General features: G+C 36.7%; 1 protein-coding gene across 4 annotated transcripts in view; it reads right to left on the reverse strand.

The window, feature by feature from the left end:
- Nucleotides 1–447: 447 nt before the first annotated feature.
- The window catches only part of rbm19 (RNA binding motif protein 19), a 250,198-nt gene continuing 238,251 nt past the window's right edge, over nucleotides 448–12,394 (reverse strand). For all 4 annotated transcript variants that reach the window (XM_088000100.1, XM_043715848.2, XM_088000099.1 and 1 more), the window contains exon 25: nucleotides 448–2,251. The gene's annotated coding sequence lies outside the window, so the exon portion shown is untranslated. The remainder of the gene's footprint in view (nucleotides 2,252–12,394) is intronic.

Below are 12,394 nucleotides of genomic sequence, written 5' to 3' on the forward strand. Positions count from 1 at the left end.
TGAAATATAAGAATAAGATCAAAACACCTACCAAGCCATATCAGGTGTTGCTAAACACACAAGCATTGCCAAGATAAACAAGGACCAATTTGAAATTTTACTGGAAAAGAGTTCTGAAGAAGGGTCATTGGACCCAAAATGTTAAGTCTGCTTTCTCTCTACAGATGTTGCCAGACCTGCAAGTATTTTTCCCAGCAATTTGTTTTAGTTTCTGATTTCCAACTTCTGTAGTTTTTCTCTCTCTCTGCTTTAACAGGTATTAGAGAGAGGGAAAGTTTCTGTAATACTGATTGGAGTCAAGTTTGAAATTGGGCTTTCAGTGTGAATGTATTTGAAATTACTAATATATATCAATGTTACACTTAAAAAGATACAGCACTACTAAAACAAAGGGTCAAAAATCACTTATTCAAAAATAAATGAAAGCACATGAGCTGAGAACTTGGTGAAAGTTTTTTTATTTTCCCAAGATAAATTTATGACTTTGTGAAATTCTGTAAGTCATAGACCCTACTAAATACAGTTAAAAAGTTCAATAGTCACATTTGCATTTAGAATTGTAAAAATTATGTTGGACTCTATTTCAATATTAGCCTCTGCATTGATAGTAAAAATTACCTGCTAGGAGATCAAAAAACCGGAAATGGAACAGCTCATAAAGAGCACTAATAGCAACATAAATTTGACATAAACTGAGGCACAAAAATGCTTGAATTGCTGAACATTAAAATACAATAGATCCATATCTAAACTCACCTTTGGCAAATCAGTTGGTTATTGTTTTAAGGCTAAACTGCAGAAACATGTAAAATTTAAACACTTCTGCATATGAAAATTTAGTGCGTTGCTATGTACATTCACATGTACACAACAAAGGAAACACATACTTCAACCTTCAACTCAGACATCAGTACCCATTATGCATGTAAATATATGCAATAAACAGATGTAATTGCTCCTTAAAGCCTGTGGTACTACAGCTCCTGAAGCCACATTGTTTTCAGAGACTTAAGCACCAAATATAGAGTAACCTCAATTCTCCAAAGAATACAAGCAGGAGGTATTTCATTCAGTTAATTGAATGCCGGACAATTGATGCCAGATAACATAGTTAGCAACACATCGGGACCTTATGATCTTGTTCGGATAATCTGAAATTCGGTTAATCAAATGCCTGATAATTGAGGTTCCTCTATAGTTATGCTTTCCAAGAAAAATGAGTTTCATATGGAATGTTACATTTTCTGTAATATGCTTTCTTGGAAATTCAACATTCCATATAAAACTCATTTTCAAAATTCACATCAGAGTCACGAGGATATATTCATCTATCAAAATATATCTATCAAAATTTTCCATTCTGCTGTACATGGAAGTTTTAGAACCACTAGGCCCCAACACGCCAGATATTTAAATGTGTGATGTACCAAATATTTTACAACAAAGTGCAACATACCAATTCTATACATTGTGAATCTTTTATTGCATTATGTAAAAATATCCTACTTTTAAGAAAATGTTGTTAGGTATGATGAAGATTTTATAAACGCACGGCAAAATGTTTTACTAGCTTAAGAATAATAATAGCAATGGTTCATTAGGAACAGTTTCCCACCAAACTGCATGTTTTAAGTTCAAAGATAGAAATTCAGTAAAACCCTTTGCTATTAATCTTGAAAACCAACAATAAAGCACTGACTATCCACATTCTCAGACTTATGACTGATGGAGAGAAGTTACTGTATTCCCTCTCTCTCCAACAGCAGGATCAATACAACTGCACAATATTCGTGCGCATGGAAGATTTCTTCAGCTATTAGTTTTCATCTTCCAGTCACTGTGTGTCAGGCTTCAAATTACCTCATAAAGTTTATTTAGTATTCCATGAATACATAACCAGTTGGCACAACGGTTTTTCATCATGTGTTTGAGATGGGAGTTCAAAAATCGATTACACTACCGCTACTTTTCACAAACGTTGCTCAATAGGTTGTAGAGTTTGCCATTCATGCATCATGATTTATGACTGGACTGCAAACAGGCACTGATATCTATCAGGGTTTGTCCAGGTTGTACTGTTTGCAGTTAAGAGTCCTCACAATAAAGCCAAGGAACATTTCAGTTCAAAACAGATGGTCATTTGACTTCTTCCAACTTGCTGATAGGACCAAGGCCTTACTTCTTCCCACAGGTTCTTGTTGTTACTGGTCTTTGGTTTTTGATGGTTGTCTGTAACCATTTCATGGCTTACCTTTACAAAAGAGAAAACATTACTGAAATTAAAACTGTGCAAAATATGGAAAACTGAATCAAAGCCAAAAATAAATCTGGCATAATAATTCTGACTGTCATTGGCTATTCAGTCGCATCAATAAAAACATTATGACATGCAAGGCTGCTGGCTATCTTTTCTTCCAAGATTAAGATGAACATTTAATCCGATCTTCAGCTCAATCTCTTGATATAAAGTGGGTTTATATAGGTAAAAGGAATCTCTTCTTTGAGTTTGCCTTTCCCCATTCATTTTTTGATCTGTTAAAATGTAAAATTTTTATTGAGAGAGAAATGGCAGGTGCATTTTAACAGATTAAAAAAAGACTGGAGGGAGAAACAAAATTCATGAAGAGGACATCTATTATAATTAAATGCAAACACAGAGTCAAAATATTTAGTTTTTTGGAGCTGCTGCATCATTCCCTTTATTAGAATATGGTCTATAAGTGAATGATAAAGAATGTACTGTTTTCAGTAAACATTGTAACTTTCTACACACATGCACTGAAATAACGTCCTGAGGTTACAAGGATAACTAATATCATGGTATTGTCCAGTCAGCCTTGAGGATATAACAGCAATCAGAAAGTTCCTTTTGCAAGTGATCTGAAACTGTAGTTCAGAAGGCCAGAAAATTATTGTTAATTATTTTATAGCTCACTTATGCTGGTCGCTGGAACTTTAGTAGCCTGGGCTGTTCCACACACAACGCATTGCTGCTTTACTACCTTCACCACCCAATCATAATGTAGAAGTTTGAATATTTGCATTCATTCTGATTATTGCAAACTTTTCAGTGAATGCTGATAATTGTTTTAATTTGGAGTTTCACAGAATTATAATGACTTTACATAAAGAGACATGAAAAAATAATGGAAGTGCCATTACAAAGTGATATAAGGTTTAATCTTAGCTACACCTTTCACAATATTTATCTTGATTCAAAGAGTGTTTCTTCCACTATCTATTTTCTTACTCCATTCTCACGTAGTTAATGCCCCTTTTGGCCATTCTTTGTACAGCTTGATGTTCTTCCTGCCCCTGCTAGCTACTTCTCTTAACTGTTTCTGTATCTTAGTATATTTTCACATATATTTCCTCAATATGCATAGTGAGCCATGAAGAAACAATGGAGGATATCCAGGTGATATTAACCAGTTAAGGGGTTTAACTGCCAAAACATTAAAGACCTCAATTTCAACAAGACAATCTCTTTGTAATGAAAGGGCAGAAATTCAATTTGAACAGCAGCAAACAAATGCATAGGGATGTAAACAAGACACAGAATATTATATTTTTTTCCAGGCATATTCAGACTTGTCCATAAGACCATAAAATATTGGTGGCTGTGGAGCTGCATGCTGTTAAGCCTAACATCCTCAGTAGGTTTTTTTTGTGAAGCTAATACTTTGGATGAAACGTACTATCTATTTTACATACTTCTGTGTGCATGTGTTCTTACATGTAAACAGCTTTATAAAACTTGTGAAAGGTACAAAAAGGAATAAATGTGAGAAAACAACTTATCTAGGAAAGCAGGGTTTAAGTATTTAACTTTTAAACAGTATGCATGCAATCTGGTATGCTATTGCCTTGAGGAATAAAGTAAGAAAATCTGCTTTTTTTAGGATTCAATTTGTTCTGCAATATTAACGGAGTGGAAAAGAGAGTTTGAATGAGGCTTTTAATAGACGTTATTCAGATTGACCAATTATATAGAGCTTTAAAGACACTGATACAGAAAGAATGAGATAAATTTGCATCTAGTAAATTGGTTTCTGACAGGGCTACAACAACCTTTCAAGTTGGTAATGCATGGAAATTAGAAAAATTTAGAAGCAGACAATGCGATCGAAAACAAAATTTTGCATTTATTTTGGAAATTATTCTCATACTCTATCTTGTAATTACTACATGTGCTTTACACATCCTCTTTGAGACTGATCACAAACAAGCGAAGATATTATAATTCACATGTTGAAATTATTAAATATTGTCAGTGTTATGTAATAAGCTATCATTTTCACAAATATAAAAATATCACTTATATGACATTGGGGTTAAAACCATGGTTTCCATTCCCAAAAACTACTCACTAAAGTCCACACAATTCTATGTTAGTGCAGGCATGTGAAACTGGTAGGTATGCATATGGCATTTCACAAATACTGAGCAAAGTGACTGGATGCTATGGAATATGGAAGAAATGAACACAAGGAAATATTTAGATTTTATTCCATGTTTTTGGAATATTGTTAACGATTACTATACATTTGTGCTGTGATGCAGTTTGCTTTCAATCATTTGAAGATTACTGAATCAGAAATTATGAAAGCTTGTGATTTTCTACAATTTTAACTGATAACAAGCAGTCAATGATCGTTCACCAACCTTTCCAAAGAAAAATTGCCTATTGTAATAGATGTGAAAGTCATTTTTTTTTTGCAATTGATGGTGGTTAAACAATTCAATAGTGATAGAAAGGCTTTGACTTTGGATCAAGTTTGAGTTAAAAAATTAACACTGTTTCCACTCGATATCCATTTTTGTTTGGAACTCCAATTTGTTGCATTTTTGGTGATAATTCATACAGAAGATTTATTTATGTTCACAATTATAAACAAATACCCCTCAAGGTGTTTATGCAATATTTGAATGCAACCTTTATTTTCCTGTTACCTTCTACATTCTGCGCAAAATCATTGTATATTTAATTTTCTCCGTTCTTTGTGGGCTAAAGATTAATCCAAGATTTAAAAATAATAAAGAAAATGTATTATTCTATAATTTTATTAGGGTAAATTAATTTTAAATCTGAAAAAGGATAGTAAACCTACATCATTACTAAACTTTTAAAATATACAAAAAAGGGAGTGTGATTTGCTAATTATTTCCATCTGGCCTGGAGAAGTTAGAAGGAACCTGAACAAACTTCCAGCAATTAGGGTGGTGGTGGTGGTTGGAAGTAAGAGAGTTTAAATGATGGAGGATGGGAACGTGAGCAGTGAGACCCAAAAAGAGAGAAACAAAGTAAGAAAAAAAAAGTGGAAGGTACAGGAAACGAGGGATAGTAGCAAATATGGCTGTAGTACAAAGGAAAATGTGTACAAATGTTTAAAAAAGAGAAATCTAAAGATACTCCATCTGTATGCATGGAAGATTTGCAACAAGGTGACAAATTAATAGTGCAGATAGTTGTAGATAGTATGACATGACTATATACATATGGCTGCAAGGTGACCAGAGTTGGGAAATTGAAAATCCAAGAATACTTAACATTTAAGAAGAACAGACAAAAAGGAAAGGGAGATGGAGTACCAGTGGTTTTTTATATATAGGATGAAGTCAGTGCAATAAGTGAGAAAGGAATCCAGATGTAGAATCAGTCTGGGTGAAGCTAAGAAGTAACAAGCAGCAGAAAACAATTGTAGATGTTATCTATCGGCTTCTGAACAGTAATGGTATGGTAGAGGATGGCAATAAGCAGAAAATTAGAGATGCATATATCAAGGGCAGGATGGGTGACTTTATCTACTCATATACTGAGCAAATCATGTGTGCAATAATATGGTGGTGGAAGTATTACTGGAGTATATACAGGATTTGTTTTTAGGCTGTTACGGAATCAACTAGAGTATAGGCTTTCCTTGAATTAGTATTTTGCAATGAGAAGGGGCTTATTAATAATTTTGATGTGAGATATCCTTTAAAAAAGAGTGACTGTGAAATAATGGAATGCTTCATGTGGATAGAAGTAGTCCAATCTGAATCAAGGAGGCTACAAAGGAATGAGCTGTAAGTTGACTGCGATAGAATAGGTAACTTCATTTAAAGGCATGATGATAACAGGCAATGGCTAATATTTAAGGGACAAATGCATGCATTGCAAGTTATATATTCCTCACTGGTGCAAAAATCCAGCAGGAAAAGTAGTCCAAATATGGCTAACAAAATAAAATAAGTGTAGCACTAAATACAAAGATACACCAGATAAAGTTGGAAGACAAAGTAGGAAGCCTGAGGATTTGGAAACTTCAGAATTCAGTAAAGGAAGACCAAAAGAGGAGAGATGAAATATGGAGGATGAGAGCAAAACTGCAGGAAAGTAAGAGATTACCGTGAAAGCTTCTTTAAGTATGCAAAAGAAAAAGATTAGTGAAGACAAATGTAGGACCTTCACAATCTGAAATTGGAAAATAGATTATGGAGAATAAGGAAATGGACAGTACTATTAAACAATGATGTAGGCCTGTCTTCACAGAAGATGACACAAATTATTTTCCAGAAATGTTAGGGAAACAAGGGTTGATTGGGAATGAGGAATTGTAGGAAATGAGTATTAGTAAAAATAGTGGATAAATTAATGGGACTGAAAGCTGATAATTGCCCAGTGCCTTGTAATCCATATTCCTGGTACTAAAGGACGTGGTCATGCTGGATGTGGTTGACATTTTCCAAAGTTATTTTGATTCTGGACCAATCCTAGCAGATTGCAGAGTGGCAATGTGACCCTAATATTTAAAAAAGGGAGAAAGAAAACAGGGAATTCGAGACTGGCTAGTCTAACATCAGCTGCAGTTAAAATACTAGAATCTATTGTGAAGGCTACAATAACGATACACTTAAAAATATTAATCGACTAAACATAGTAAACATGGATTTACTAACGGGAAATCATGTTTGACAAACCTATCAGAATTTTCTGAAGATGTAACTAGCAGAATAGATGAAGGAAGAAGTAGTAGTTGTGGTGTGTTTGGATCTTCAGAATGCTTTTGATAAAATCTCACACAAGAATTTTGTGTGCAATAGTAAAGCATGCGGGATTGGGGGTAATTCACAAAAGACTCTCAGACTGCACCTTCCAAACCCACAACCATTTCCATTTCAAAGGATGAGAGCAGCACCACCACCTGCAAATTCCCCTCCAAGCCATTCACCAACCTGACTTGGAAATGTCAAGTAGAAGATACTTAAGCTTGAACACACGTATGAACAAGTTCAAGAACAGCTTCTTCCCTGTTGTTATTACACTGCTGAATGGACCTCTCTAATTTCATATCTAATGTTGATCTTGCTTTTGTGCACCTCTTGTGCAGCCATAATCCGGTATGCTTCCCTCCATCTAAACACCATATGACCAATATGTCCTTGTACATTATGATCTGCTGTGCTGCTCGCAAATCAAAGTTTTTCACTGTACTCAAGTACATGTGACAACAATAAATCAAATCAATTGTATTACTGTTCCATTACTATTACTGGGTCAAAATCCTGGAATTCCCTCCTTAACAGTATAATGGGTCAACCCACAGCAGGTAGACTGCAGCGATTCAGGAAGGCAGTTCACCACCACCTTCTCAAGGGCAACCAGGAACGGGCAATAAATGCTGGTCAGTCAATGACATTCATATCTCACAAATGAATAAGAGAAATGCATGGATAAAGAATTGGTCAGCAGATAGGAAACAAAGCAGGACGAGGTGATTTTTTTTGGAGTGGAGCAGTGACTAATTACCACAGGGATCAGTCTTTGGGCTCCAGCTACTTGCAATTTAATTTTCACTCTTTGGTTGAGGGAATTAAATGCGATATTTTCTGGTTTGCTAATGACATAAAACAAATTGGAATTGAGAGTGCTGAGGAGGAAGTAAAGATGCTTCATGGCAATTTAGACAAGTTGAGTGAGAGGGAATGCACTATAACATGGATAAGTCAAATTTAATAGGAAAAGCAGAATGGCAGATTATTTCAATGGTAGTAGATTGGGAAATGTTAATGTATAACGGCCCAAGGTGTTCTAGTTTGCTATTCACTGAAGGCAAGTTAGGAATGCAAATGATTCTGAAGAAGTGTAATATTGGATTCAAAACATTAACTGTTTTTTTCTCTCTCTCTCTACAGAAACTGCCAGACTGCTGAGTTTCTTCAGCAGATTCTGCCTTTTTTTATTTTGGAACTCCACATCTGCAGTGCTTTCATTTAAAATGGTGCAATGGCCTACACTGCAATAGGATTTGGGCATAGGAACAAGGATGTCTTGCTGCAACTGAACAGAGACCTTAGTGAGCCAATGTCTGGAGTACTATGTGCAGTTTTGATCCCTTTTCCTAAGAAAATATATACTTGCCATTCGGGGAGTTTAACAAAGGTTCAACAGACTGATTTCTGGGATGGAAAGTTATGAAGAGAGATTGGGTTGACTAAGTTGCATTAATTGGAGTTTAAAAGAATGAGAAGGCATCTCATTGAAATATATAAAATTCTGGCAGGATTGGACTGATGTTAATGATGATGCCGTTTCAATTGGATGGACCTAGATCAATGGGGCATATTTTCAAGATATGGGGTAAATCATTTAGCACCAAGGTGAGGAAACATCTCTCCACTGACGCTGAGTTTCTTCTGATGTGGAGGTGCCGGTGTTGGACTGGGTTGGATAAATTCAGAAGTCACACGATACAAGGTTATAGACCAACAAGGTTTTTCATTCAGAGGGTGGAGACCCCATGGAATTCTTTACCATGGCGGAGGTGAAGTCACTGAAGACATTTAAGAAAGAATTAGATAGATTTTAAGAGGATAAAGGTATTAAGGTAGGAGAAAGTGAGGACTGCAGATGCTGGAGTACCAGAGTTGAAAAATGTGGTGCTGGAAAAACACAGCAGGCCAGGTAGCATCCGTGGAGCAGGATAATCGACGTTTTGGGCACAAGTCCTTCTTCAGGAAAGGCTTATGCCCGAAACGTCGATTCTCCTGCTCCTCAGATGCTGCTTGGCCTGCTGTGTTTTTCCAGCACCACATTTTTCAACTAAAGGTATTAAGATGTATGGGGAGAGTGCAGAGGTTTGGCATTGTGATAGTGTATCAATCATGACCATACTGAATGGGAGAGAAGGCTCAAAGGGCCAAACAGCCTACATTTGCTCCTATTTTCTATGCTACTATAAACACCCTCTGGTAGTCTGTGGATCTGTTTAGGTTATTTTCAATAAAAAGGCTGAGGTAGTGGCCTTCAAGACACTGGTCACTTTACCAGTTAAGCTGCTCCAAATAAAACAAAATTGCTCATAAACAATGCCATTCAAAGAACATAACGCTTACTCTATTTTCTATAAATAATGAGAGTTTAAATTAAATTTAGCTCAGATAAGGCCACCAGGAAGCAACATCAGAAAGGATACACCAGGTTTGATGAGACTAACATTATTAGAATAAAGAATAGAAAGGTTCAGAGAGGGTGGGAGTGGGGCAGCATTGAGGTTTGAGGAGGCACATAGTGACAATAATTGAAACCTGCATCAACCAAAGAGTGGAGCAAGCAATATTCCCATTTACAAACTACTCAGGAAGACAGAAAAGGCAAAAGAGACGTAGAAATAGAAAGTGTTGGAGAAACTCAACACATCTGGCAACATTTATGGAGAGAAAAACAGAGTTAACATTTCAAATCCAGTATGACTCTACTTTGAAACTGGATGCAGAATGAAACTGGCAACATCTCTCCACTGACGCTGAGTTTCTTCTGATGTGGAGGTGCCGGTGTTGGACTGGCTTGGATAAACTCAGAAGTCACACGATACCAGGTTATAGACCAACAAGGGTTTTTTTAAAATCCCAAGCACTGCTCCTTCATCAGGTGGACTCCATCTAACGAAGGAGCAGCTCTCCGAAGGTTTGTGATTTCAAATAAACCTGTTAGACTATAACCTGGGGTCATGTGACTTCTGAGTTTCTTCTGCACTTTCTGTTTTTATCTCAGATTTCCAGCATCCACAGCATTTTACTTATATTTAGGGAACAACAGGGGTTTGATGAATGATACCAGAATGGATGTTGAACCTGAGGATTCAAGATCAGTAGCTATTTAGTTAAAATTGGAGAAGCTATCATGTTACTGACCATAAACTACAGGCAAAATATTGGGAAGGAGATAGAAAAGATTTATAAGAATGGAAATCAGGGCCTGAATCTTCCCAGCTCCTGAACAATCTGGGTAATGACAAGCCAGTTGTGAATATAAGGCGAGATTGGAAAAATGAGACTCTTAACATTGAAAAGAAAGGTCCAATTTTCCACACTGAAGGTTTAGATAGTGAGATGATAATCTTGCTCATCAGGGGTTTATTTCCATGTATTAACTTATCTACTTCCTAATCTTGCCTCAATTGTATACTATGTGCTATCTCCCCTGGCAGTGCAGAGAAATGAGATGGCAACAACTTCCAACATGGAAGTCTGAGTGTTTACTTGGTGGCTACACCTCACTGCCATTTTCTCTGGGAATCCATCATGGTCAGCACTTCCCTCAGGGCACACTTGATGGGCTGCGATCACATGCATAAGCCTCAGCACATAATTAAGGCACATTTGAGACTCACTTTTAACACATTTCTCCTCTTCAATACTGTACTTTGAAGCTCACTGATACCCTACAATGCAAAGGTGCTGCCAGTTCACATTGCACACAGGGAAAGGCATCTCATTCATTCAAACAGTACATCTCAGGCCTTGTAGCTAGTTTTCTTAGCGCTCACTCCTTTTTTATTTATTTTGCTGCTCACAGAATAGCTGTCTTGCCTTCTATTGCAAACCTGTCACGTTTGGAAGCAAAAGATAATCAAGAGGGACTATGATCAGTTAGGGGCTGTTCTTTGGCAGTCAAGAAAGAGTTATGAGATGCCATGAGTGAATAGGAAACTCAGATGACAGGAAGTAGTAGCATGAGTGGACAGGGTTGGTAAGAGCCATTGAGAGAAGGTGGTGCATGCGATATTGAGAATGGGAGTTCATGAGACTTTGTAGGATATGGGAATGATGGCACAGTTAGAGTGAAAGGTACCACAGAGAAGATGGGGTAGCACTTAGTCTTGCAGAATGCAGAAGGTCATTAACCTTCTTGTAGCATTGGTGTTTCTCCCTGGACCATTGACACTGCACTGATCCAGGTGGTTATATCAAAGCAGGTTAGCAGCATTTGACAGATCACAGGTGAGGTTTAAATATGGAACTACAGCATGAATTCCACAGGTCCTGGCACTGATGAACATTTTATTGCTATTGAGAGCAATATAGCACAAGAATGGTGCCATGGAGGTATAGTTCACACTTAGAGATGAGCAGCAGAAAATTGTGAGAGAGAGAGAAACTTGTTGGAGCTCAGAGAAAAACCATCCATGAAACACCCAGAAATTGAGGCTTAGCTGATTTCTGGTAAAATCCCACTCTGGATCGAAAAACTTCAGTTACCTTAAAAGATTACCAAAACTAGGGTTGTTCTCCTTATAGCAGAGAAAGTTAAAGAAGGTGAAGTGGTGGTATTCAATTCTCGAGTGAATTTGATAGAGTAAATAAGGAGAAACTATTTCTAATAACAGAACCAGGGGATATATGCAAAATAATTGGCAAAAGAATCAGAAGATAGATTAAGTGTTCTCTTAAGCACATCAAGTTGTAATGATCTGGAATGTACCATCTGAAAGGCTGGCAGAAGCAGAAACAATAAGATAATTGGTTAAACATTTGGAAGGTTGGGGAACTTTGGGGAAGGTTCAGAAAAATGGTACTAACTAGATGGTCATTTAAAAGAGCTGCCACAGGCACAAAGGGCTGACTGGCTTCCTTCTGTGTGTATCATTCTATTATTCCTCTAGAGCACAGAAGACAAAGTAACTAGCTTACTTTTGGAATCATAGCAGAAACCAAATGCAAACAAATGGAATTTATTAATTTTAAAGAAGACAATGAAATTTACGGCTAGTGAATCAACATTTGAAAGAAAGTACAGATTAATGTTTCAGGTAGATACCTCAGATTCAGTTTAGGCATCCACCTGGCACATTAATTTGAAATTCTTTACGCTGACATATCAGCTATACATTACCAATATTTTTGCTTTCACATGATTTTCAGAATTTGCAATTTTTTTCAACCTCTGTTTATTTGAGACTATGTGCCTGGTTCAGCTAATAACCCCTGTGGCTGTATTTACCTTTGGGATTCAGCATCAGGGATTGTTTCCTTCTCCAGTAGCCAGCAGGGGATCAGAAATGCATCATATCTGACAGCTTTCCCTTTGTTCATGATAACACAAACTGATTGCCTAGAATTTGGCCCTAGT

Source organism: Chiloscyllium plagiosum, unplaced genomic scaffold (assembly GCF_037043375.1).
Source record: "Chiloscyllium plagiosum isolate Xiang-an unplaced genomic scaffold, Cpla_swu_hap1 HiC_scaffold_24, whole genome shotgun sequence".
NCBI lineage: Eukaryota > Metazoa > Chordata > Chondrichthyes > Orectolobiformes > Hemiscylliidae > Chiloscyllium > Chiloscyllium plagiosum.